Here is a 24365-nt window from a genome sequence, read left to right on the forward strand (position 1 = left end):
ATACCAAAGGTAATGGTCTTTATCACCAAGTCAAGCTAAACACTAATTCTTAATCAAATTGAACAAATAGCTCAAGTAATATTTTAATAGGAATTATTCTTTTTTTTAGAATAACTAATATATTAGGAAATTAATAAGAAATAAATTTTTAGTCTTTGATATTATTGAATAAATTTAATTACTTTAAGAACAATAGTATTCTTTCAAATAATAATGCACACATTTAATAAAGTCCACCAATATGTCTCAAACATTTGCCAAATTTAGTTTTACTTATAAATCCTAATAGAAAACCATATTTGATTAGATCCCAATCTTAAATCGAATAAAGCATTGAATACTTAGTTCAACCTATTTCTTTTAGATAATTGACATGACTCTTTAGCTAACTAAATTGTTTTAAATTATGTTTCATAAAATTTTATATATATATATATATATATATATATAATTATAATTAAAGAAGTAGAAGGTAATACATGAGGTAGAATCAAAGCAATAAGACAAAGAACTAATTAGATCATGGATATGCCCATAATAAACCATACTACATTACATGTATACTAAACATAACATGTAGTTAAGACAACCAAAAAAATAAAGAGGAAAATTGGGAACCATGAGAGATGGATTAACTAGCTTAAAAACTATAGATGTAATGCCTCGCTAAGGGATCCAAAGAATTAACCTAGAATTTCACTAAGTTTGGTAGCATTTTATTTTTTTTTTAACATGAAAGTAATATCATTCACAACTGATACAAGAATAACGGAAGCAATAGCAATAACCATCTAAAAGTGAACATAAACATAACAGATTACATTCTTTAAGGATCCCTTAACGTTCAATTACATCTAAATCAACTAACATTATTGAATCCATCTAATACAACAACCACATGACATAATAATGATAAGTCCAATGTTTATACATTACATTTCTAAATGCTCAATCATCCACTGTACATGTCACAGGGTATGAAAAGCTTAAAAGAATATACATATGTGAAATAAGGTACATCATCCTATTCTAATCCATCATACATCAAAGTAAAGATAATCACATGATACATCATCATAGAAGATATATACATCCATCATAAAGATCAAACATAATAAACTAAGTGCACGGTTCCTCCCAACCGTAAATAGCATCATTAGACCATCATGGGTCCTAGCCATCCCTCCATGCATAACATTCCAAATCACCGAGGAGATCATCGGTGTTAACATAGTAGGAATGTCACTCCTAACATATACTATATCATATGCAAAAAGTAATCTAACATGCAAATATAAGCATAAGATAACATCATCTAACATATGCTAATCATCAGTGAAAGGATACATATCCACCATCATGAAGGACGCATCAGCCATGATGTCTCAAACGGATCTCAAATGATAAGAGTGGAAAAACACTACCACCCGACCGCATGGTACCTAAGTGGTCCACTCCCACCGTGCTGAGGAGATAATCTCAAGTCCCAAATAGGTTATCAAAATCGCATAGTATAAATACTCTCTAAGTCTAGGAATCCTAAAAGTATACTAACTCAAAGGTTCCAACAAAACTGACATCTAATTGCCAGAGGCACACAAAGACATGTAGGAACCTACTATGCAAGCAGGAAAGTGTCATCGCATATATCATGTAGAAGTTACCCTAGCAGTTAGCTAAACTCCATGAGTCCCTATTGATCCTCATGCGGCCACTAGTATCCTCTCATACTGACAAGGCATACTATGGAATGCAATGTCGCAACCATGCGTTCTCTCTACTCCCATCCTAGTCTGTACAAGCACTCGACGCATGGGCGAGAACAAAAAAATTATCTTTTTAGGTTCATTTAGTCAGTATTAGGTGTGAATGTTTTCACTTATTAAACAACTTACAATGAGTTACCCTGGCAGCCTCTTAGGGCCCCGACCCCCATTGCAAGCCACTTCCCGATACTACAAGCAGATATCCTACCCTAAGTTCATGGAATCATAAATCACCCCAATCCATTACAAGCAACTGGAAAGAAAAGTCAAAAGATAATTTATAATAAGAACATCAATATCCACAATAATAGCATCAAACCTCCATGAGCAACTGAAAAGCATCCATAGAAAATCATGACCACAACAGCTCTCTATTGGCAACTAAAGCATCACTGATAATCAAAAGTAACCATTGGTTCTCAATAACCAAAATATATTTCAAATCATACTGATCAAAGACTCCAAAATGGTTGAGTCAAAACGTGTCACAACATGACATCATAAATCAACATTTCAGTCCCATCATGGCGACTAGAAAATATCCCAAGGATAACTGATCGATGACTCAAAAATGATTAGGTCAAGTGTCTCATATATAAGAATAACATTCAATAAATACAAGCATTTCATAGAGCATTCCATCACATAACCATGGTTGGGTTTATAAAGATTGGAAATAAAACATCATCATGACATTACAATCATAACTCCCGAGCCTCTGGTAGACGTCCTATAACTAGTCAACACTAGTCAACCCAAAACCCAAAACAGAAGCATAAAGAAATACACAATGCAAGCACATGTTTTGTGTTTTGCTAAAATTACATACTTGATTTAAATGTGGAGGTTTCAGTTTTCGTTTCAAGTTTTAGATAATGAATGGAGAATCACTTGTACATTTTTCCCATCCCATGTATTTGTTAAAAATTTTCTCTCCCAAAGCCATTAGATTCAATTTTCTAATTATATTGTTTATGTAAATGTTGTCCAAGTTGACTCCTTACGAGTTCCAGTAATTGCATAATTCAAGTCTTCGGTTTATAACACATTTTAATGATTAACCTTAATTAAACTAAGTTTAATTAAGTTAACTTATTAATATATTTATTTTTAAATAATAATTGACAACTATCATTGGTATTTTAAAACCTTTATCTTTTAAAAGAATGACCCATTAATTCAATCTCTTAAATATAATAATTATTCATAACTAATAAAATATATGTATACATATATACTTATATATATATATATACATATATATATACATATATATATATATACATATATATATACATACATATATATACATATATATATACATATATACATATATATATATATATATATATATAATAACAATGTTTTAATGAAAATTGAATTGCAAATCATGTCCAAACGATGCCATAGCTGTTACCATATATAATATTCGCCATCAATTAAATGGTGTTGTGCGGACCTGCTATCACAGGCCTACGACAGTGGTCGCAGAGCTTGCAGCAGCAGTGCCATCGGCCACTATCATAGGTACAGAGGTGGGGGTATGGGCTCAGCCCTCCCCGCCCACATATAATATGCGAATCATTTTTTCTTTATAAAAATTTATAACGTTTTATAAAAAATGTAAATCGCAATGCGATTAACGTTCGATTCTCCAATAAAATATATATGTATATATGTGTGTGTATATATACATGCAAAGATTAATTAAGCATAATATATATATATATATAACATGTACATATATATATATATATATATATAACATGTACATATATATATATATATATATATATAACATGTACATATATATATATATATATATATATATATATATATATATTTGCAGATCTGAATTAGCATATTCATATAAACACAATTTTCTAAAGGTTTTCAATTTAATGAAATCCATAAAAATATTTGTTCTCCAAATTTACTCAATAAATTTTCTAATGGATTTAAAACCCTAGCCTCGTGTTCTCTTCATATCTATGCATATAAAGTTTTTTCAAATAATTTTTAGCTACCCATATTGAGAATACATACAATTAAAATAGGAGAAACCCTCAAAAAACATATGGAAGACTCAAAGAAGACAGGAAGTGCAAGATGCGGAAGTAGCATAAGCAAAATCACAAGAGTCTACCCGAATTCTGATGCTAATTCGCTTTTCCTCAAAAAACCCGCAAAGCAAGATCTCCCCTTCTCCAAAGTTCCCAAGTCCTCCAATGCTCCAAAACACTCTCCCACGTTGTGTCTAAGCTTCTAGGAATGCCTGAATATAAAGGCCTCTCAAGAAGCACCTAGAATGTCTCTAGAAACAACTAGAAGGTGTAGACAGCTAAGCATGAGTCTATTCCAACCTTCTAGATGAGTCATAAGGTTGTAGACACCATGTGCTTAATTCGTGCACTAACCCCCGTGTTGTTGACATATGAGAAATAAAAAGGTGCATTTACTCCTAGGCAAGCTTATAACTTTTGTTTAATTTTTTTATAACTTTCATTTTAATTTTTATAACTTTTATTATTATTATTTATTTATTACTTTATTATTATTTTATAATTATTATTAATTTTTAATTTCTAATTTTCTTTTATTTAATTATTTTTCTCAATTAATTCTCATTTAATTAATTATAATCAAAATATCAAAGATCATGATATTATATTAATTTTCTCCAAATAATTAATTTATTAATTAAATCTATTTTAAATCTATTTATTTAAGACTTAGTTAATAGAAAATTGACCATAGACCTCGGAGATTAAAAAAAACATGAAAACCCATCATAGAACAACCCATACAAAATCAGTCTAAAGGGTTAAAAATCACAAATTATGTCATCCAACACATTCGGTGGGTAAAATATCCAGATACTTATCCTATCTTTTTAGGACAATGGTTTAAGGGTTTGGGATTTGGACTTGAGAATTTATCTCCCTTCTCTTATCATTGAGATAATATAATAGGGTACACTCATCCTAGCAATTTAGGGAAGTCGATACCCGGTACCTAAAACCTGCATAAAAACCATGCATGTACATACAATATATATAATACTAAGCTAAAAAGGCAATGGTAGGAAGTGGTGCATCGTGTAGACCTTGACTAGTAGGTGACTATGACTCCCTTCCTTAACCATATCAAAAATGCCATACAATAAGAACAAACATGCACACCATACACATGCAAGTATGGGGTAAGTATCCATAATAAAACACATGAGATAATAAACCATCTAACTAATCATCATCAATAACTGAAAGCAATGTAATGATCATCATGCATACGTGAAATGTAAATTCTAAATGATCTCATCATATATCAACTGAGTCCATAACATAATGTCTGATAGTCTCAAAACAATACCACTAATCCATCAACATAAAACTAGTCTAGCATAGTCTGATAATAATAGCAACAATGTCCAGAAAGATGTGAATGAGGGCAAGCACTACAATAGAACTCATACTAAAGTAGCATATATTGAAATTTGATATCTCTACCCACACAAAAGGTTCTTTCAAATCTTTATTCTTATTATTCTTAGCAGACGAGAATGAAGACATTGATGAAAAATGAACTACCCTAGGTACATCACCAATAGCAAGAAAGGGCAGAAACTCATTATGTGGAGATGGATCCATAGTACTAATTTGAGGAGTTCTTGAAAAATTTAGAAGAAAAATATGATTCCCATCATGTAAGAAGAACACAAAGGATATTGCAGTAACACGAGCACGCAGTTGATTGAAGACATAAGATCACTATTAAGCTCTGTTTCTCAAGAGAGAGACATGAGTAAATAAAATATCCTTGGTCTCAAAAGCCAGTTTAGCATTATGAAATGAAAATATATAAGTTTTTTTATCCAACAAAAAATCATGGTTAAATATACGTCCAACAAAACCATCGCCTTTCCAAAGGCTATACTATAATAATGCCTTATACAATAGATCTTTTTGCACAACCTCTAGTAGAATACACATCTCACAAATAGATATCACAAGCAGAAGAGATTGAGTAAGATAAAAAAATATTAGAAACAAATATGGAAACTATTCCCAAGGTCGATGGATAACTCGCTGAGCAATAGGAGATAGAACCTCCTCACCAATAATATAATGAACAACCTTTTTGCATTGTAGACAACAAAAGTTAAAAGTTTTTTTCCAGACCCTTATCAAAAACATGGTGAATAAATGGATGAACCTCCTTCCACTAATGACCCTAATATTCAAAGGTCTATATTCCATTTTTATGTTAATGCAGATATAAAAATCATGTTGAAATATCTCACACACGTATTGGTTGCCCCTTGAGCCAAACGTCCATCTACCATCTTGACGGCTAGCAGAACGGTCAAAAGATTTAATGCTTGGTACGTGAGTTGTTTCAAAATTGGAAAAGTGGAGAAAAATGTTTTTTTTTGAAAAGAAGACAAAAGGAATGATTATTGATTCATTCTCATAGAGTTTAGTAGATCAAAAAAAAAAAGGTTGCAGATCAAAGCAAAGAAGAAAGGAAAAGAAGTCGCTCAACAGATCAAGTAAAAGTATAGAAGATAGAAGGAAGTTTGTCTCATGCCTCATGCCTGTAGTTGCACATGTTTCTTCTCTTGTCATTCTATAAGTTTTTTGTTTATTGGTTTTGTACTGTGAAGTAGTGATTGCTCCAGGCATTATTGTATGGTTTAAAGTTTGAAGTTTTACCTATTTGAAGATTTTAGGATTATTTTAGGGTTTTTTGGTTGAAGCCAAATGCTTCTAGATTTTGTAAAAGTTTATCATATTTGAATAGCAAGCAAGCAGGCATACTAAAATATATTGTTCTCCCTCTATTTATTGCATTTGAGAAGTTTATTGTTGAAAGCTTCATACTTTGGCTCTCTAGTTTTAATGGTGAAAATCCAAGTTGTAAGTCTGGTCACTTGGTCTAGTCTTTGAGTGGGTTCCATCTCTACAATTATTGTTGAGCTTACTTGGCATCCTCTTCTACCGAGCACCACTTTGTAGTGGCTATTGAGTTCACTCGACATTGCTTGTTGCCAAGTTCACTTGGCATATACTTGCTACCAAGTTGTTTTTGTTTGTTGAGTTCACTCGGCTTGTTCTTGTGCCAAGTTCACTTGGCATCATTTGCCTGCCACTCGACATCCATTGGTGACGAGCAAAAACTGGCACTCAACAATAGTTATTGCCGAGCAAAAATTTTAAGTTTGTAATTTTATTTTTAACATTGTATTAGAGCTTTGAGGCCTCAAATCCACAGCGAGTTAGGAATTTGTTTTTCTAGGATATTTGACATGGTAGGAGATATAGGAAAGATATGGTAGTAGCCATCATCCTTTAATGACAACATTATGATACATGGGCAAAGAAGATGAAAACCATAATAGTTGCAAATAATTTATAGGAGTTTGTGATAAATGGATTCAATGATGTGACAGACCCAGCTCAGTATGTTGCTCTCACAAATCCACAAAAGAATTAGTTGAAAGAGTAAAGGAGAAAGGATGCTAAAGCATTAAGTTTGATTAAGCAGCAATGACAAAGACAATTTTTCCCAAGATTGTAGTAGCAAATTATGCAAAGGAAGCATGGGAGATCCTTGAGAAAAACTTCAAGGGGACTGATAAGGTCAGAGTAGTGAAGCTACAAATACTCAAAGGAGAGTTTGAGAACCTTCAGATGAGGGACAATGAACCTATTGCAAAGTTAAGCTCCTGAATCTCCACTTTTATAAACCAACTCAAATCAAATGGAGAAGAATATGATGAGCAAAGAATTGTGGAAATATTGAGGAGTTTACCTCAAAAATATGACAATCTTGTCATGACCATAGAGGAAGAAAAAGACCTCACCACATTGACCATGGATGAGTTCACGGGAACTCTTCAAACCCATGAGCACCAGATAAATAGGTCAGCAACTACTTGTCATGCCCAAAATTTAGAGAGCGAAGACACTCCAACAATTTATTTTTTATAAGAATTGAATAATTATAAATCTAACTATTTCAGATTATTGAATTCAAAGGACCAATCCATCCATAAAACATGTAACATAAATAACTAAACTATATTTTTAACAAAATTTTATTCTAACTAATTACTTTTACATCTATAATCTATCTAAATACAAAACATTTCTAAGAATAATAATATCATAACAAAAAATTAAATAAATAAGTAACTAAGTGAATGAACTATTAACCCTCCTAACTTCTATAACCATTTACAATCAACAACTCCATTTAATTTAACCTATAAAACCTTGCATCATAACATAACACTTACTAACCCTAAGGTGCATGTCATGTGCCCATTAAACTTGCCTCAAAAATTTTAGGACTCAACTTTTTAAATATTCTCTACCTGATATCTAAAATCAAATAATACTGCAATCAATCTCATAATAACAATACATATATATTTTACCCTCTAAATTATCTAATAACTTTAATTCATATATATATATATATATATATATATATATATATATATATATATATATATATAACCCTATACCTAAGCCACTTAAATAGCCTAATATTACTCTAATTATCATTATTATCACTATATTTCAATAGCATCTACTAGCTACTATATTTTCCTAACCTACATCCTATCTACTTACCCATACATATTCAATTTACCGAACACTACTTTACTTCCTTTAAGATGTCCTATCTAAGCCACATTATTAACTATTACATTGAAATCTTTTTTTTAAAGTATACTATGCGTAGGAATTTCCTACTAATCATATCTACCCTATACTACCCCCATCCCAACCTACTACTCTCCCTAACCCCAAGGCACCCAAGTTGTTAAGGCATTTATTTTTCCTTTTTACCAAGTATGAGGTGAAGATGCAGAATTCAAAACTCTAATGGCCCCTTTCCTATGCGTTGATGCTCCTACCCATGCATGATGTGATGGTTTATATAAAAATAACAAGGATACTATGTTTTGTTTTTTTGCACTTTACCCTTTGTCAATGCCAAAGAAGGCTTTCTAACTTATGTCATATTAGTGTACAACCCCATCCTTTAATTCTCACATGCCCAAGAAACGGAGGAAGGATGGGGCACCCAGTCACATCCATAACTTATATTAATTTATTTAGTTTTGTATTTGCATGTCATGGTCAACTTGACTAGATAGGGTAGCAACTTGATTTAATTTTTTTTTTTTTTTTTGTGTATTTTATTTTATTGTCACATGTCCTTTTCAATAGTCTGGTCGACCTCTAGATGGGGATTTACTTTATTTTTTATATTTATTTATTTATTTATTTTTAATTGAAAAAGTCCTATACCATGCCATTTCTCACACTGACATCTACTATAATGAAGGTGATTTAATACTAGCATTTATGTTATACTATAGTCTAGATTTATATTATTTTATTGTGGAGGGAATATTATATTCTACTATATTGGGAGGGGTTTTTATTTGTTTTTGCCTTACATTTTCTAGAGAATGTTTATGCATCTACAGATTTTTTTTTTGAACTCAACTTATTTGTTTGGATCCTTTTCATGTGATCCTTAGGATTGTTTTAGATTCAAGTTTGTTAATGGTTTAACATTACATCATGCATTATGATTTCTATTCTAATAAGCAAGCTTAACCTGAAACAACTATTGCAATTCAGACAAAATCTACAGTACAAAATACCCCACATGGAACTTATATGAATTCCTTATTAGTAATTTTCATGAACATCAAATTTTCAATACACATCTCTTGAGAGAACCAATTGAATATTGTGCATATCTATTAAACGATGGAGTTGAATAGTAAGATGATACCAAAGAAATAATCTCCCAACTTATAACAACCCTTCTATGATGTCCTCATGGTACACAAAGGTGGTGGAAACAAGTATAATAGATATACACAAGGGATACCTTCCACAATACATAGATACTCTTAACCCTTCCATATATGACATTTGAAACGAAACAAAGACACTACTCTTATAACACATTCTATTTGATTATTCCAAAAACAAATACATATGATTACAAGACATAAAAATGCTACAAGAAGAGTGAACATCATCCCATCGGATTTTTAAATAATATAAGCAAAACTGAAGAAAAGCTACAAGACTCAAATGCAAGAATATTACTTAATCTTTTCTCTTCTATTAATCAACCTGGTTCAAGACTCCATCGGGAAAGAACCAGTAAGAAAACCTGACTTCTTTTCCAAATACATCAAAATTTAAATACATTTTTACATAATGTCACAATTCAATTGAATTCTCTTCTAGGTCCTTCACAAGAGGTCTCTTCCAATATCTTCAATACACCAAGGGAACCATGGGAAAGACAAGAACTGACCCAGAGGTAAAACAACATATATGATGAACAATTCAAGCATGCATTTACAACCCAGTTTTGCACAATAGGTTCAACATTGAACCAAAATAGAGGGGAGGTGGATTTTCTCAATAGGAGATGTCAATCACCATACCATAACATAGCCCTTTCGGGGCTAAAATTCAAGAACTTTTGTTCTTCTACAAATTCCCTTTCGAGGCTAATATAATAAGGGGTTTCATTCCTTCCCTTTTTCAAGAATTCAAATTTTCATACAAAGTATGTGATGACAAGTAGGGGCCCATACACCCTACCCTCTTTCCCTCTTCTCACCATGAGAGGAGACTCTACACTATTGAGGTCCAACTAAGGCCCTTCCCCGTACTTGGCCACTTCTTCCCTATCCAAGGGTGAGTAATGCCAAAACAATCCCCATGAAATCCCCTCAAAATTTCAAAACAAAGCATAAGAATGACATCCAAGAACAATTTAAGATCCCTTCCCCAAAAATCTCAACCCACACATGCAAGCAATACAAGAACAACACAATGCCTTATGCATGAATCAAAGTATGAACAATAGGAAGAACATGATCAAAAGAGTGAAGAACCCTACCTTCACAAAAGAAAGTTATGGTAAAATGACAAGTTGAGAAGAGCTTATTCTTTCTTTCCTTCAATCTCCAAACTTCTCTCTAAAAACTAGAGATTGGGTAACAACCCCAAAACTTTTCCAAAATGCATCTAAATATGATCTTAACTCAACTAGACTTTAAGTAACCCCAAGGTGGAGTTTGAGTCACCAACTCATGAAGGAGACAACTCAATTTTCGCAATCAACCAAAAGTAGCATTTTTGAGTGACCCTAAAAGTCAACCAAAGAGGCTAAGGGGGTGGAAAGTACTCCCAACCCATACCCTTACCCCTAGGGTACTTAAATTTAATATTTTTAGGCTTTAAAGACTTAATAGGAACCAATCAAAAGTTAGGAGAATTTTAAGACTATATAACAACTTTCAAAGAATGACAATGCAATTTAGCACAAATAGAGAGGGGTTCAGTTTCATTTCTCCATTAGATGTCCTAACTACAATATCTTGCACACTCATTGCACACATCAGTAGCTAGAGAAAATCACATACATATATTCAAAACTTATCTGTATGGTTACATGAATCTTTCATATAATTAACTATTTAATTCATTTCTTCTCACATTTAATCATCAGTAACGACAAAATTAATACAACATAATTAATTCAAATTAACATACTAGAATGATCATCGTTAGGCATGCATATACCTAAAATCATAACATCACAAATTAAGGAATACTAAACTATCTGAAGCGTAAAACTTAATCATTGAGGTACCAAAATCAACACCCTTATCATTAGGTGAAAAAAAAACCTTGTATCATCACTAGTAAAATCTTAATATTTAAATAGTCGAGATAAAGTATTAGTTCTCAAATCATTGAGCATTTAAAACATGGATGAATTAACTAATCTCAATCTCATTGGGGTATTTACAACATAACACATTACATTTATTCCATTTCAATCTCCTATAGCAGTTTTAACAAAGCATTCATATTTAATAATTACATACAAGGAGGGGCCTCACACTACTTCCCAAGAGTAATTTTTTAAGGCTCAAGAGAATTCAAGAGGCAGGGGGAGAGGAAGAAATGGCTCTGGTAGAGGCTCAAGAAATAGAGGTCATAGAAGGAATGGTCAAAGGAATGCTAGTGCAGAAAGCTCAAGAAGAGCAAGCACCTCTCAAAATAGCTCTAGAGGAGGCAAGAAGAATTACAACTCTAATAAGAGTAATGTTGAATGCTACTACTATCATAAGTATGGGCATTATACAAGTGAATGCTAAAAGAAATAGGGTGATCAGTGAAAGCAAAATGCTAATGTGGCTGATGTGAACATGGGAAATGCAAACAATCCCACAGCCTTCATCATGTGTGACATTGGTGAAGAAGGAAGCCCTGAGGTATGGTACCTTGATAGAAAATGTAGCAACCACATGAGTAGTAATGAATGTTTATTTTCTTTCACTGATAAGACTTTTAAGTCTGAAATTAAAATGGGAAACAATAGAACTATTCCCATAGTGGGAAAAGGATCTATTATGGTTCGCACCAAGCAAGGTAAGAATAAGGAGATATAGGATGTATATTTTTCCCCTAATATGAAGCACAACTTGATGAGTGTTGGACAACTCATTCAAAATGGATACAAGGTGCTAATGGAAAATGACAAGTGTGTCATTCATGAGAAGGATGGGAGTAATAGATTACTTGTAGTAGTCCAAATGACAAAGAACCAGATGTTTCCATTGAGGCTAGAGACATGTTTTTCTTCTCAAGTAAATGTTGCACCTCCCAAACATGCATGTATAGTAGTACACCAACAATCAGCTCTTAGGAGCATGATTGAAGACCCCTCCAAGATTTGGCATCTCAAGTATGGACATCTTGGCTCTGCTGGTTTAAATTTGTTGTCCAAGAAAAGAATTGTAGATGGTTTGCCAAGCATTCTAAATTCATATGAAAAGTGTGAGGCTTGCATATTGGGTAAGCAACATAGGCTTCCCTTTAATTCTAGAAATTCTAGAAGGGTTAGAGAACCATTAGAGTTGGTGCATTCTGATTTGGTAGGCCCTATGCAAACTACTTCTATTGGGGGGAGTACTTATTTTATGAAATTCATAGATGATTTCAGTCATAGGACATGCGTGTATTTTTTGAAGAATAAATCTGAAGCATTTGATAAATTTGTTGAATTTAGAGACCTAGCTGAAAAAGAACGTGGACATTATGTAAAAGTCCTTAGATCAAATAGATGAGGGGAGTATACCTCCAATATGTTTGTAAATTTTTGTAGGTAGAATGGCATCAAGAAAGAACTTACAACCAGTTATACTCTGCAGCAAAATGGAGTGGCTGAGAGAAAGAACAGGACCACTGTTGAAATGGCAAGAAGCATGATGAAAGCAAAAGGACTTCCAACTGAATATTGGGGAGAGGCTATAGCAACAACAGTATATTTGATCAATAACTATCCTAAAAAATTAGTTCGTGACAAGTTACCTCTTGAGGCTTGGTCAAGGGGCAAATGGACAATTGAGCACATGAGAGTGTTCAAATGTGTAGTATATGCACATGCGTCTAAGGAACAAATGAAAAAACTAGATGACAAAGGGGTGAAGTGCATCTTCATAGGGTACAGTTCAGAATTAAAGGCCTATAGGCTATATGATCCAATTGACAAGAAGATCATCATTTCAAGAGATGTGGAGTTTCTTGAAAATCAGTCATGGGATAGCTTGGTAGATGAATCCTCAAGCACTCCAAGTGCAGTGCCTACCATTGAAGAGGAAGAAGATGATTTTGATGATCAGCAAGAAGATGGAGCAACAAATATAGATTGCAGACAAAGGCAAAAAGAGAAGCAGCCCTTAACATGTTGACCAACAGGTCCAAGCACTTCAAGACAATGCCAAGCTAGTATGCAAAATAATAGCAATAGCAATACTAAAAATTTATATCCCACTCTCACCTCCCTATTACTAAGAAAGATTAAGAGTCTAAGGGAAATATACCAAGAAGAAAGGTATGATGAAGATTATGATGAGAGTGTAAATTTTGCATTATTTTCTCATAGTGATCCAATTTATTTTGGGGAAGTTGTGAATGAAGAGAAATGGTGTAATGTCATGGATGAGAAAATAGATGATATTGAAAGAAATGAGACATGGGAGCTAACCACTTTCCCTCCCAAGAAGCAATTAATTCTAGTGAAATGGGTTTATAAGACCGAGTGCAATGCTGAAGGAAAAATAGATAGGCATAAGGCATGTTTAGTGGTCAAGGGGTACAAGCAGCAGTATGACAGAGATTATGATGAGATATATGCCCCAGTTGCAAGAATAGAAACCGTGCATGCTATCATAGAAATTGTAGCCCAGAACAAATGGAAGGTATATCAAATGGATGTGAAGTTTGCCTCCCTAAATGGTGTATTGAAGGAAGAAGTGTAAATGGAGCAGCCACCTGGTTATGAAGTTTCAAGTGCAAAACACAAGGTATATAGATTTAAGAGAGCTCTTTATGGGCTCATGCAAGCTCCACAGGTATGGTACAATAGGATTGACTCATATTTGATGAGCAATGGCTTTAGCAAAAGCAATGGTGAGCCCACACTTTACATCAAGGCAGCAAATGGTAATGTGCTAATTGTTCTCTTATACGTTGATGATTTAATTTTCACTAAAAATAGTAATTCCCTAATTGGTGAGTTCAAAGAGGCCATGAAAAATGAATTTGAAATGATAGACCTAGGTCTCTTGAAGTATTTTCTAGGCATAGAAGTAAAAAAAATGCATGATGGCATTTTCATCTCTCAAGAAAAGTATGCAAGATAGATCTTGGAGAGATTCAAAATACAGAGCAGTAAGGCAACCCCAACACCAACAATAGTAGGCTTGAAGTTGAGCAAGGAAGATCACATCAAAAGTGTGAATCGAACACTATATAAGAGCATTGTTGGAAGTTTGATGTATTTGACTGCAACTCAGCCAGACATTATGCATGCAGTAAGTTTGATTTCCAGATTTATGGAAACACCAATGGATTCCCATTAGCAAGCGAGAAAGAGGATCCTAAGGTATGTGAATGGTACCAAGGGATTTGGGATTTTTAATACTACAAAAAATAATTTCAAGTTGGTTGGTTAAACAGATAGTGATTGGACTAGAACTCTAGATGATAGGAAGAGCACTTCCAGATACATGTTTCAAATGGGATCGTGTGCAATCTCATGGGCATCCAAGAAGCAACCTATTCTTGATCAATCTACAGCAGATGTTGAATATATACCAAAAAATGCAGCAGCATGCCAAGCTATTTGGTTAAGGAGGATCTTGACATATTTTAATGAAAGGCAAGAGGATGGAACTACAATTTATTGTGACAACATCTCCCCAATTGCATTGTCCAAGAATCCAGTCTTCTATGGTAGAAGCAAGCACATAGAGATCATATATCACTTCATCAGAGAGTTGGTGGAGAATGGGGATATCAAAATAGAATTTTGCAAGTCTAAGTAGCAACTAGCAGACATTTTCACAAAGCCTTTAGGTATTGGAACTTTTGTGCACCTAAGAGAGAGTCTTGGTGTAGTTGATTTGGATTAGAAGTCATCCTTGTTTGTTTGGCTCGAGACAAAGGGGGAGTGTTGAAATATCTCACATGTATTGGTTGCCCCTTGAGCTAAACACCCACCTACCACCCTGATGGCCAGCAGAACGGTCAAAAAATTTGATGCTTGGTAGGTGAGTTGTTTCAAAATTGGAAAAGAGGGGGAAAACATTTTTTTTGAAAAGAAGAAAAAGGAATGATTATTGATTCATTCTCATTGAGTTCAGCAGATCAAAAAAAAAAGGTTGTAGATCAGAGCAGAGAAGAAAGGAAAAGAAGTCGATCAACAAATCAAGTAAAAGTGCAAAAGACAGAAGGAAGTTTGTCTCATGCCTATAGTTGCACGTGTTTCTTCTCTTATCATTATGTAAGTTTGTTGTTTATTGGTTTTGTCCTATGAAGCAGTGATTGCTCCAGGCATTGTTGTATGCAGCCATTAGAGTTGTAAGTTTAAAGTTTAAAGTATGAAGTTTTACTTGTTTGAAGATTTTAGGGTTATTTTAGGGTTTTTTGGTTGAAGTTGAATGTTCCCAAATTTTGTAAAACGTTTTCATACTTGAATAGAAAGCAAGAAAATAGGCATACTAAAATATATTTTTCTCCGTCTATTTATTGTATTTGATAATTTTATTGTTGAAAGCTTCATACTTTGGCTCTCCAGTTTTAATGGTAAAAATCTAGGTTGTAAGTCCAGTCACTTGGTCTAGTCTTTGACTGGGTTCCATCTCTGCAATTATTGTCGAGCTCACTTGGCATCCTCTTCTACCAAGCACCACTTTGTAGTGGCTACTGATTTCACTCAGCATTACTTTTTGCCAAGCTCACTCAGCATATACTTGCTATCGATTTGTTTTTATTTGCTAAGTTCACTCGGCTTGTTCTTGTCCCCAATTCACTCGGCACCGTCTTCCTACCACTCAGCATCCATTGGTGCTGAGCAAAAACTAGCACTTGGCAATAGGTGTTGCCAAGAAAAATTTTTAAGTTTGTGATTTTATTTTTAACAAATCACCAGAATTTTGAACTCGAAGCTAAACTACTCTAGGTGAAGATGAAATTGAACTCATTGTTTGGAAGGACTAGAGAAGAAAATATGAAACTTGGATAGAATAAAGAACACCATGCATTTTTATAGATAAATTTATAGCATGAAGAGCATAGTCAGATACATTCAAAATAAGAAAAAATCTTCAACAACTCTTTTCCACTTAAAAAAGATCACGCACCCTAAAGTGGAAAAGAAATGGACGCACATGTCCAAGAAGGATAAATAGAATATGTTTGGGTCGATCAAAATTGACATTCAAATTATAAATCTAATCTATAGACAAAACACATCAAAGACAAAAACAAAAGCAAAAAAAATTCAAACATGATTATTTTTCAAATTACAAAAACATAAAATATATAGATCATGAAGATCTAAAAAATTTCAAAAATTTTCATTGTGGTTTCATTTTTTTAAATTTAGTCAATGGTGCAATTTGTAGGGAGGATAGCTCTATCCTCCCTCCAAACTATAAAGTTGATCAAATTTTTAAAAAATTGAAAACATTATAAATTTTTCTTTAAAAATTAGCAATTGATATTTATCATATGTGTAGTTTGTAATTAAAAACAACCAAAAATTTAGAAAAAATTCATTACCAAAAAAAATATTTAAACTTTATTTTGACTTTTGTGCATTTTGTCATTAGCCAATACCACATGGAATTACATAATCCTCTAAGAATTCCATGGAACATCTGCCAGATACTCTGTAAAATGTACTTCATTTTCTAATTTTGACAACCTCTAGATTTCAAAGCCTCGATAGAAAATAATGACTCCCCTTCGATATGAATATGGGAAATATGAAGGGAAATAGCAAGTTGAAGACCATGGAATAGAGAAGAGGCTTCAACCCTATTATTTGTACCTTGTGGAAGCAGAATAGATTTTGCCATAATGATTTCTCCATTCTTATCTCTAATACAAATAATTGCCCTAGATACACCCGAATTACCATGTGAAGCACCATCAAAGTTTAGCAGCATGAAAGGCATGGCAACAAACATTTTGATTTAGTTTCTTTTCTATAAACTTTTAGTTTGAACTGGAACAAATTTCTTGATGTTTCTAAAAGTTTTAAACCATGCAAAAAATTTAAAACGTCATTATTCCAAGAGGTAAAGGTAGACGAAATTGAGCTAATTCTAGAGATATAGCTAACTTCTTCAAAAATAGAAGAGATAATACGTTTCTAAGTTTTTCAAGATGTAGATTTTATCACATTTGAAAATTCTCTTATTTCTTTCCCACCACAAAGACCAAATAAAAATTGTGGGTACAATAAACCAAATTCAAGAAAACAATGATTTAGGATACAAAATTGGCCAGGTTTGAAGTAGGTCCCAGACCAAATTTTTCACTGACGATTGGTAGTGTAATTTTAATTAAATTAACTACCAACAATCGTAACAAAAAGGACAATATAAGAAGAGATGATCCACATCGTGTAAGGTTGTTTTAAAAAGGACATAATTGAATGGATTCATAATGTTTAGTTTGGATAATATGGTACTTGTAAGAAATCTTCCCTTAAAGAACTTATCTAAAACAACACATGGAGGCACCATGTGTGACCAGAATAAAGTTCTGATCTCTATGAAGAATAGCCTATAACCCACTTTCACTAAATACCTGCTAGAAGTATTAGAGTTGGGGGGGGGCGTGGGGGGGGAAGGGTGAATCAAAACTCACGGATTCTACTTAATCCATTTGCAGATTCTAACTTTAAACATTCAAGAAACTAAATACATTCAAACACCATGCATAAATATGAAAACATGAACTCACAAAAGATAGAGACACATATTTTGTCGAGTGGAAAACCCTCAAAATTCCTCAAAAAGGATTCGTCATAGGGAGAAAAAACCACTTCATGAACCTATGATCTTTATTGAACTTCAACTCTTTTACAATCAGCAGTAGCAATAATTGCTTAGGGATTCAACCCTTTTTTTTCTTTTTAATTGAATTACAACCTTATATGCACATATAATTGTATGCAGTATACTATACACCTATACATGCAAATAAGTTTATAATAAATATTTTAGGTCAATCTTACAATTTAAAGATATTTATGTCTCTGTATTACATCATTGTATCACATCCATCCCTTCAAATTTTACAATGATCTCTTTAAATAGAGATGAGATTCAAATAGATTCAAATATGCAAATAAATTGAACTAGTTAGGGCCATTTTAAAAAGCCCTTATGAAATTTTGTTTTAAAAACAAACTTTTATTTACAATGATCTCTTTAAATAGAGATGAGATTCAAATAGATTCAAATATGCAAACAAATTGAACTAGTTAGGGCCATTTTAAAAAGCCCTTATGAAATTTTGTTTTAAAAAAAAACTTTTATTAGTTATGCCTTGGATTTCTTCATGCTTTTTGAAATACTAGCTTTATAAACAACAAACTATGCCAGTAATTTCTTCAAACTTTCAAAAATAGTGCAATGTAAGAAACCCTCAAAATACCTTTTAAACAAATGAAAGGTCTTCAAGAAAGACTATAATTTTAGGGTTCAAACCAGAGACCCTTATTATTTTGAAACTTTATTTCAAAATGATATCGTATTCAAAAAATTTATTTTCAAGAAATGATACTAAGTTTAAAGAAAAGCTTCCACATATTTACACAGGAACAAAAAAAAATTCCTGAAGATTTTCACAAAACCTTATTCCACCTTTTTTATCTTTTTCGAAACTGACTGAGAAAGATTTCAAACTTTTATTCTTCTTTTGAAAAAGAATTTTGGACAAACTAAAACAAACATACATGTTTCTTGTTTTTACCTTCATTGTTTTTGTTTTCAATGAAACCCTTTGTCACTGTTTCGAGGACCTTCTTTTATTTCTCTTTGCCTCAACCATGCAATCACAGGTGAATCCAAAAGTTGAGAATTTTCACAAAGAATTGATCAAAAACCCATCAAAATAATACTTCATTTTAAAACAAATTTTTCAAATCGTATTTCATATCCCAAATTTGCAGAGCCAAGATAAATTTTTTATTTTCACAGCCAAAGAGTATCCCAAAACAAACCTTTTTCATAGATCTTTTTTGTAGTAGATCCTTTTCAAGTCTTTACTCAATGTAAAAAATATTCACAAAGCAACTTTCAACATTATGCAAAGAAGACAAAAAAACCTTTTTCACAATAACATTCGCAGGGTGAAGAAATGAATCAAATTCCCACAACCAAAACTATATTTTAATTTCTTTTTAATTCCACCATAGAAACCTTACACCTGGAAAGAGTTAAATCACATGCAGTCTCTCATTAAATTCCACATACTGCCAATGCTCAAGTTTTAATAACTTTTTATTATGCCGTTGGTATTTTTACCTTGTGTTGTGTTTAAAACGTGTTTGTGTTTTCCCTTTTCCATGTGTTTTTTGTTTTCAAACTTGCCTATCATGCAACATACTTGCCACCTATCAAAGTCAATCTTGCCATGTCATATTTGCCATGTTTTTCAAACTTGCATTTTGACAACTTTTGAATATGGTCAATAATCTCCCCCATTTTTTGAGGCAAAAATTTTCACCATCTCATATATACAAGAGGAAACAAGAAAAAATTTTGAAATCAAATTTCTTCTCATATATACAAAATAATGAACAAATATGCAAGTACAAATATTGATCACATAATATGTTGAACCACAAAAGTTGAACATAAATGCTGATAACAGATGTTGATCACACAAAATAATGCTGATAATGTTGAACTACATGTGAATGTTGAATACTACTGCAAGAATGCAATACTATCTACACAACTTTGATATCTTCCTTAAAAAATTTGCATCAAAAAAAAATTGACCATCTACTTTTCAAGAAAAGTTTTTGTGAATAGAAGTAGAAACCTAATATAGAACATTTATTTGCAAAGAACTTATATCAGCATTGATTGAGAGAAATCTCCCAATCAGGTTCTTAACTATTCAAATAATTCCCTAGGTAGAGCTTTAGTAAAAATGTCTGCTACCTATCCTTGACTGGGCACATAGATCAGCTTGAATTCATTATTCAAAATTTTATCACGCAAAAAATGAAGTTTAATGGCCACATATTTTGTGTGTGAGTGCATTACTGGGTTCTTACTTAATTGAATAGCACTCATATTGTCACACATGATAGAAATGGGTTTTGAAACCTAAATACCTAAATCAAACAATTGATAATCCATCCAAATCAGCTAAGTACAACATGTTGTAGTAAAAACATACTTAGATTCATAGGTAGACAAAGTAACACAATATTTTTTTTTGCTATGCCATGCAACTAAGAAATCACCAAGGAAGAAAGTTGCACCACTAGTACTATTTAATCATCAAATCCACCACAATCTGCATTAGTATAACTAGAAAGAGTGAAGTCATTACTGTGAGGATACCATAAACCAAAATCAAGTATGCCTTGAATATATTTCAGTATTCGATTCACTGCATTGAGATGAGATTGTTTTGGGTTAGACTGAAATCTTGAAACCATACATACTGATTGCATTATGTTAGGTCTAGATGATGTAAGATATAATAGACTTCCAATCATTGATCTATATACAATTTGATTTATAGAAGGTGAGTCATCATTCTTCACTAGTTTGCAGCCTATCTCCATAGGAGTGCTTACTAGTTTACAATCAGCCATATTAAACTTTTGATAAATTTCCTTTGCATATTTTGTTTGAGAAAGAAATAGACCATGTTCAAGCTGTGAGACTTGCAAACCAAGAAAAAATGTGAGCACACCCAACAGAGACATTTCAAACTTAGATTCCATAATTTTTGAAAAATGTTTTGCTAACTCATCATTAGTAGACCCAAAAATAATATCATCTACATAGATTTCTACTACCAAGATGTCATCATTTATGACTTTGATATACAAAGTGCTATCTACTTTACCACGAGAAAATCCATTTGTAATTAGATGTTTATCCAACCTGGAATACCAAGCTCTAGGAGCTTTCCTTAAACCATATAATGCCTTTTTGAGTTAGTAAGCATAATTAGGTTTTCCAAAAGATTCAAAACCTTCTAGCTATTCCATATAGATTTCCTCTTTGAGATACCCATTCAAGAATGCAGTTTTAACATCCATTTTGTAAAAAATAAACTTTTTTATAATTGGCATATGCAAGGAAGATTCTAATTGATTCCATCCTTGCAACTAGTGCAAATGTTTCACCAAAATCAATTCCTTCCTACTGAGCATGTCCTTTGCATACAAATCTGGCTTTATTCCTTATCACTTTTCCATCTTCATTCAGTTTCTAACGAAATACCCATTTTCCTCCTATGACATTTTTGTCATCAGGTCTAGGAACAAGTTCCCAGCTCTTATTTTTCTCAATTTGATTTATTTCTTCCTGCATAGAATTTTGCCAACAAGAGTCTGAAAAGGCTTCAGTAACAATTTTTGGTTCAAAATCTGATATCAAACAAAAATGTTCAGCAATATTTGCGTGTTCATCTATTTTGGCCTTTCTTCTAGTTAAGATCCCTTTTTCTACATCTCCATTAACTTGAGACTCAAGATGTCTCTTAGCAACTATTCTAGAAGAAGTTTTAATTTTTGAACTAGTACTTGTTACTTTGGGACTTGAACAGTTTTCTTGTTTAGTTTCATCAACAATTTCATATTCAACATTTTCAAGGTGTTCATGCAAAGTTTTTGATATTTGGAATGATGTTTCTTCAAGATCCTCTTTATTATTGTAGCATATAGAATTTTCATCAAATACAACATTTATGGCTTCTATGATTTTATTCATCCTTCTATGATAGCATTTATAGGCTTTGCTATGTGTAGAGTATCCAAGAAAAATCCCTTCATCAAATCTTGAATTGAAGTTCTCTAAGGAATCGTCATTCTTTTTGATGAAGCATTTATAGCCAAAAAATTTGAAATTTTGTACATTTGTTTTTTTGCCATTCCATAATTCATATGGAGTATGAGTTTTTCTAACTCTAATTTGTGCTCTGTTTAGAATGTAGACAGTTATATGAATGGCTTCTTTCTAGAATTTTTTGGGTAGTTTTGCTTCATTAAGCATAGTCCTAGCCATTTCTTTAACAGTTTTGTTTTTCCTTTCCACAACACCATTTTCTTATGGTGTCCTAGTAGTAGATTATTGTCTTTTAATGCCATATTTTTCACAATACTCAATAAATTCTTGAGAGGTGAATTCTCCTCCCCTATCTGACCTTAAGCATTTTAATTTCAAATTAGTTTCCCTTTCTACAATTTTTTTGAAAATTTTGAAACAGTCAAAGGCTTCTGATTTGTGTTTCAGAAATGTTACCCAAACCATCCTTGAATAGTCATCTATGAACAACATAAAATATTTCTCACCATTTAATGATGTAGTTTTAGTTGGACCACATAGATCAGTATGCACAAGTTTAAGTGGTCTATTTGATGAGTATTCTTTTTTTTTTAAAGATACTCTCATTTGTTTACCTTTTACACATTCTTCACAAATATTTACTGGTTTGGTAATTTGTGGTAATCCTCTGATCTTTTTATTCTTACTAATTCTAGGAAGATTATCAAAGTTAAGATGTCCCAATCTTTTGTGCCACAACCAATTCTCTTCTACCTAACTCATAAGACAAGTATTAATCAATGTTATTTCTTGAATTGTAGAATGAATCAAGTTATAAAGATTTCCAACTATCCTTAAGCCACTAGCAATGACTGTATCCCTTCCATTTTTGATAAAGCATCCTTTAGCATTAAAGGAAATAGAATACCCATTGTCACAAATCTGACTAACACTTAAAAGATTATATTTCAACCCTTTTACAAAGTATACATCATGAATTGGTGTATTGTTGTTTAAAATTATTGAGCCTCTTCCTGTTATATAGGTTGTTGAGTTATCACCAAAGCGTACAAACCCTCCATCAAAATCTTGTAGGGTTTTGAACTTACTTTTACACCCAGTCATATGGTGTGAGCAGCCACTATCCAAAACCCATGTTGCAAGTTTTTTAGCAAATAGGGTTGTTTCAACATTTAAAGACTTTTTAGATGTCTTTACTTGTTTCCAAATTTGTTTAGGTCTTAAATTTAGTTTGCATTGATTTGCATAATGGCCATAGTGAAAACATTTGAAGCATCTAATAATTCTTTTCTTACCTTGATTGGTGTTGTTTTCATAGAAAATTGCCTTATGCCCAAAGACATTACAGTTAAAACAATAACCCTTGAAGAAAAATTTAGTTTTATGTTTAGAAAAATCCTTAGATGAACATTGCAAACCATTCAATTTTTTATCCTTTTCTTCAAGTAAAATTTTGTGATTTTCTCTAATTTGATTTGCTTCTTTGAACTCTTCTTGAAGTCTTTTATTTTCATTCTCATGATTTGAAATTAACTTCTTTAATCTTTTAAGTTCTTACAAAGATTTGAGAAGTTCTTCTTCAAGATCAATTTCTTCATCTAAATTAGATGAAGATTCAAATCCACTGGATTCAATTTTAGGAGTGTTAACTATTTCAGCCATGAACAACCTTTCCCCTTCTACATCAGCATCACTTGACTCTTCATTTGAGTCTTCTTTTGATAGAAGACTTCTCTTTTTGAAATCCTTGAATCTTTTTTTTTGATTCCAAGGTTTCCTTTTTGAAAAAATTTCATTTTTCTCATCATAGTCTTCTAGTTCTACATTTGGACATTTTGTAGCAAAATCTCCTAACTAACCACAACTGAAACATTTTGGTTTTTCGTTGTATTTCTTTCTCATTTTCCTGACTAATAATGCTTATAGAGCATCTGTTAAGTCTGAATCACTCTATTCAGCCTTAAAGGTTGTCTCTTTTGATGTAGAACTAGCTTGATTGCTAATTCTCATTTCATATGCAGTTAGAGTTCCTTGTAATTGATGTAGAGTCATTTTAGAAAAACTTTTCTTTTCTTCTAAAGTAGAAATTTTAGTTTCAAATTTAGGCAGCACTGACCTAATGACTTTTGAAACTACGT

Source organism: Cupressus sempervirens, chromosome 10 (assembly GCF_028749045.1).
Source record: "Cupressus sempervirens isolate cs-2001-9-10 chromosome 10, ASM2874904v1, whole genome shotgun sequence".
NCBI lineage: Eukaryota > Viridiplantae > Streptophyta > Pinopsida > Cupressales > Cupressaceae > Cupressus > Cupressus sempervirens.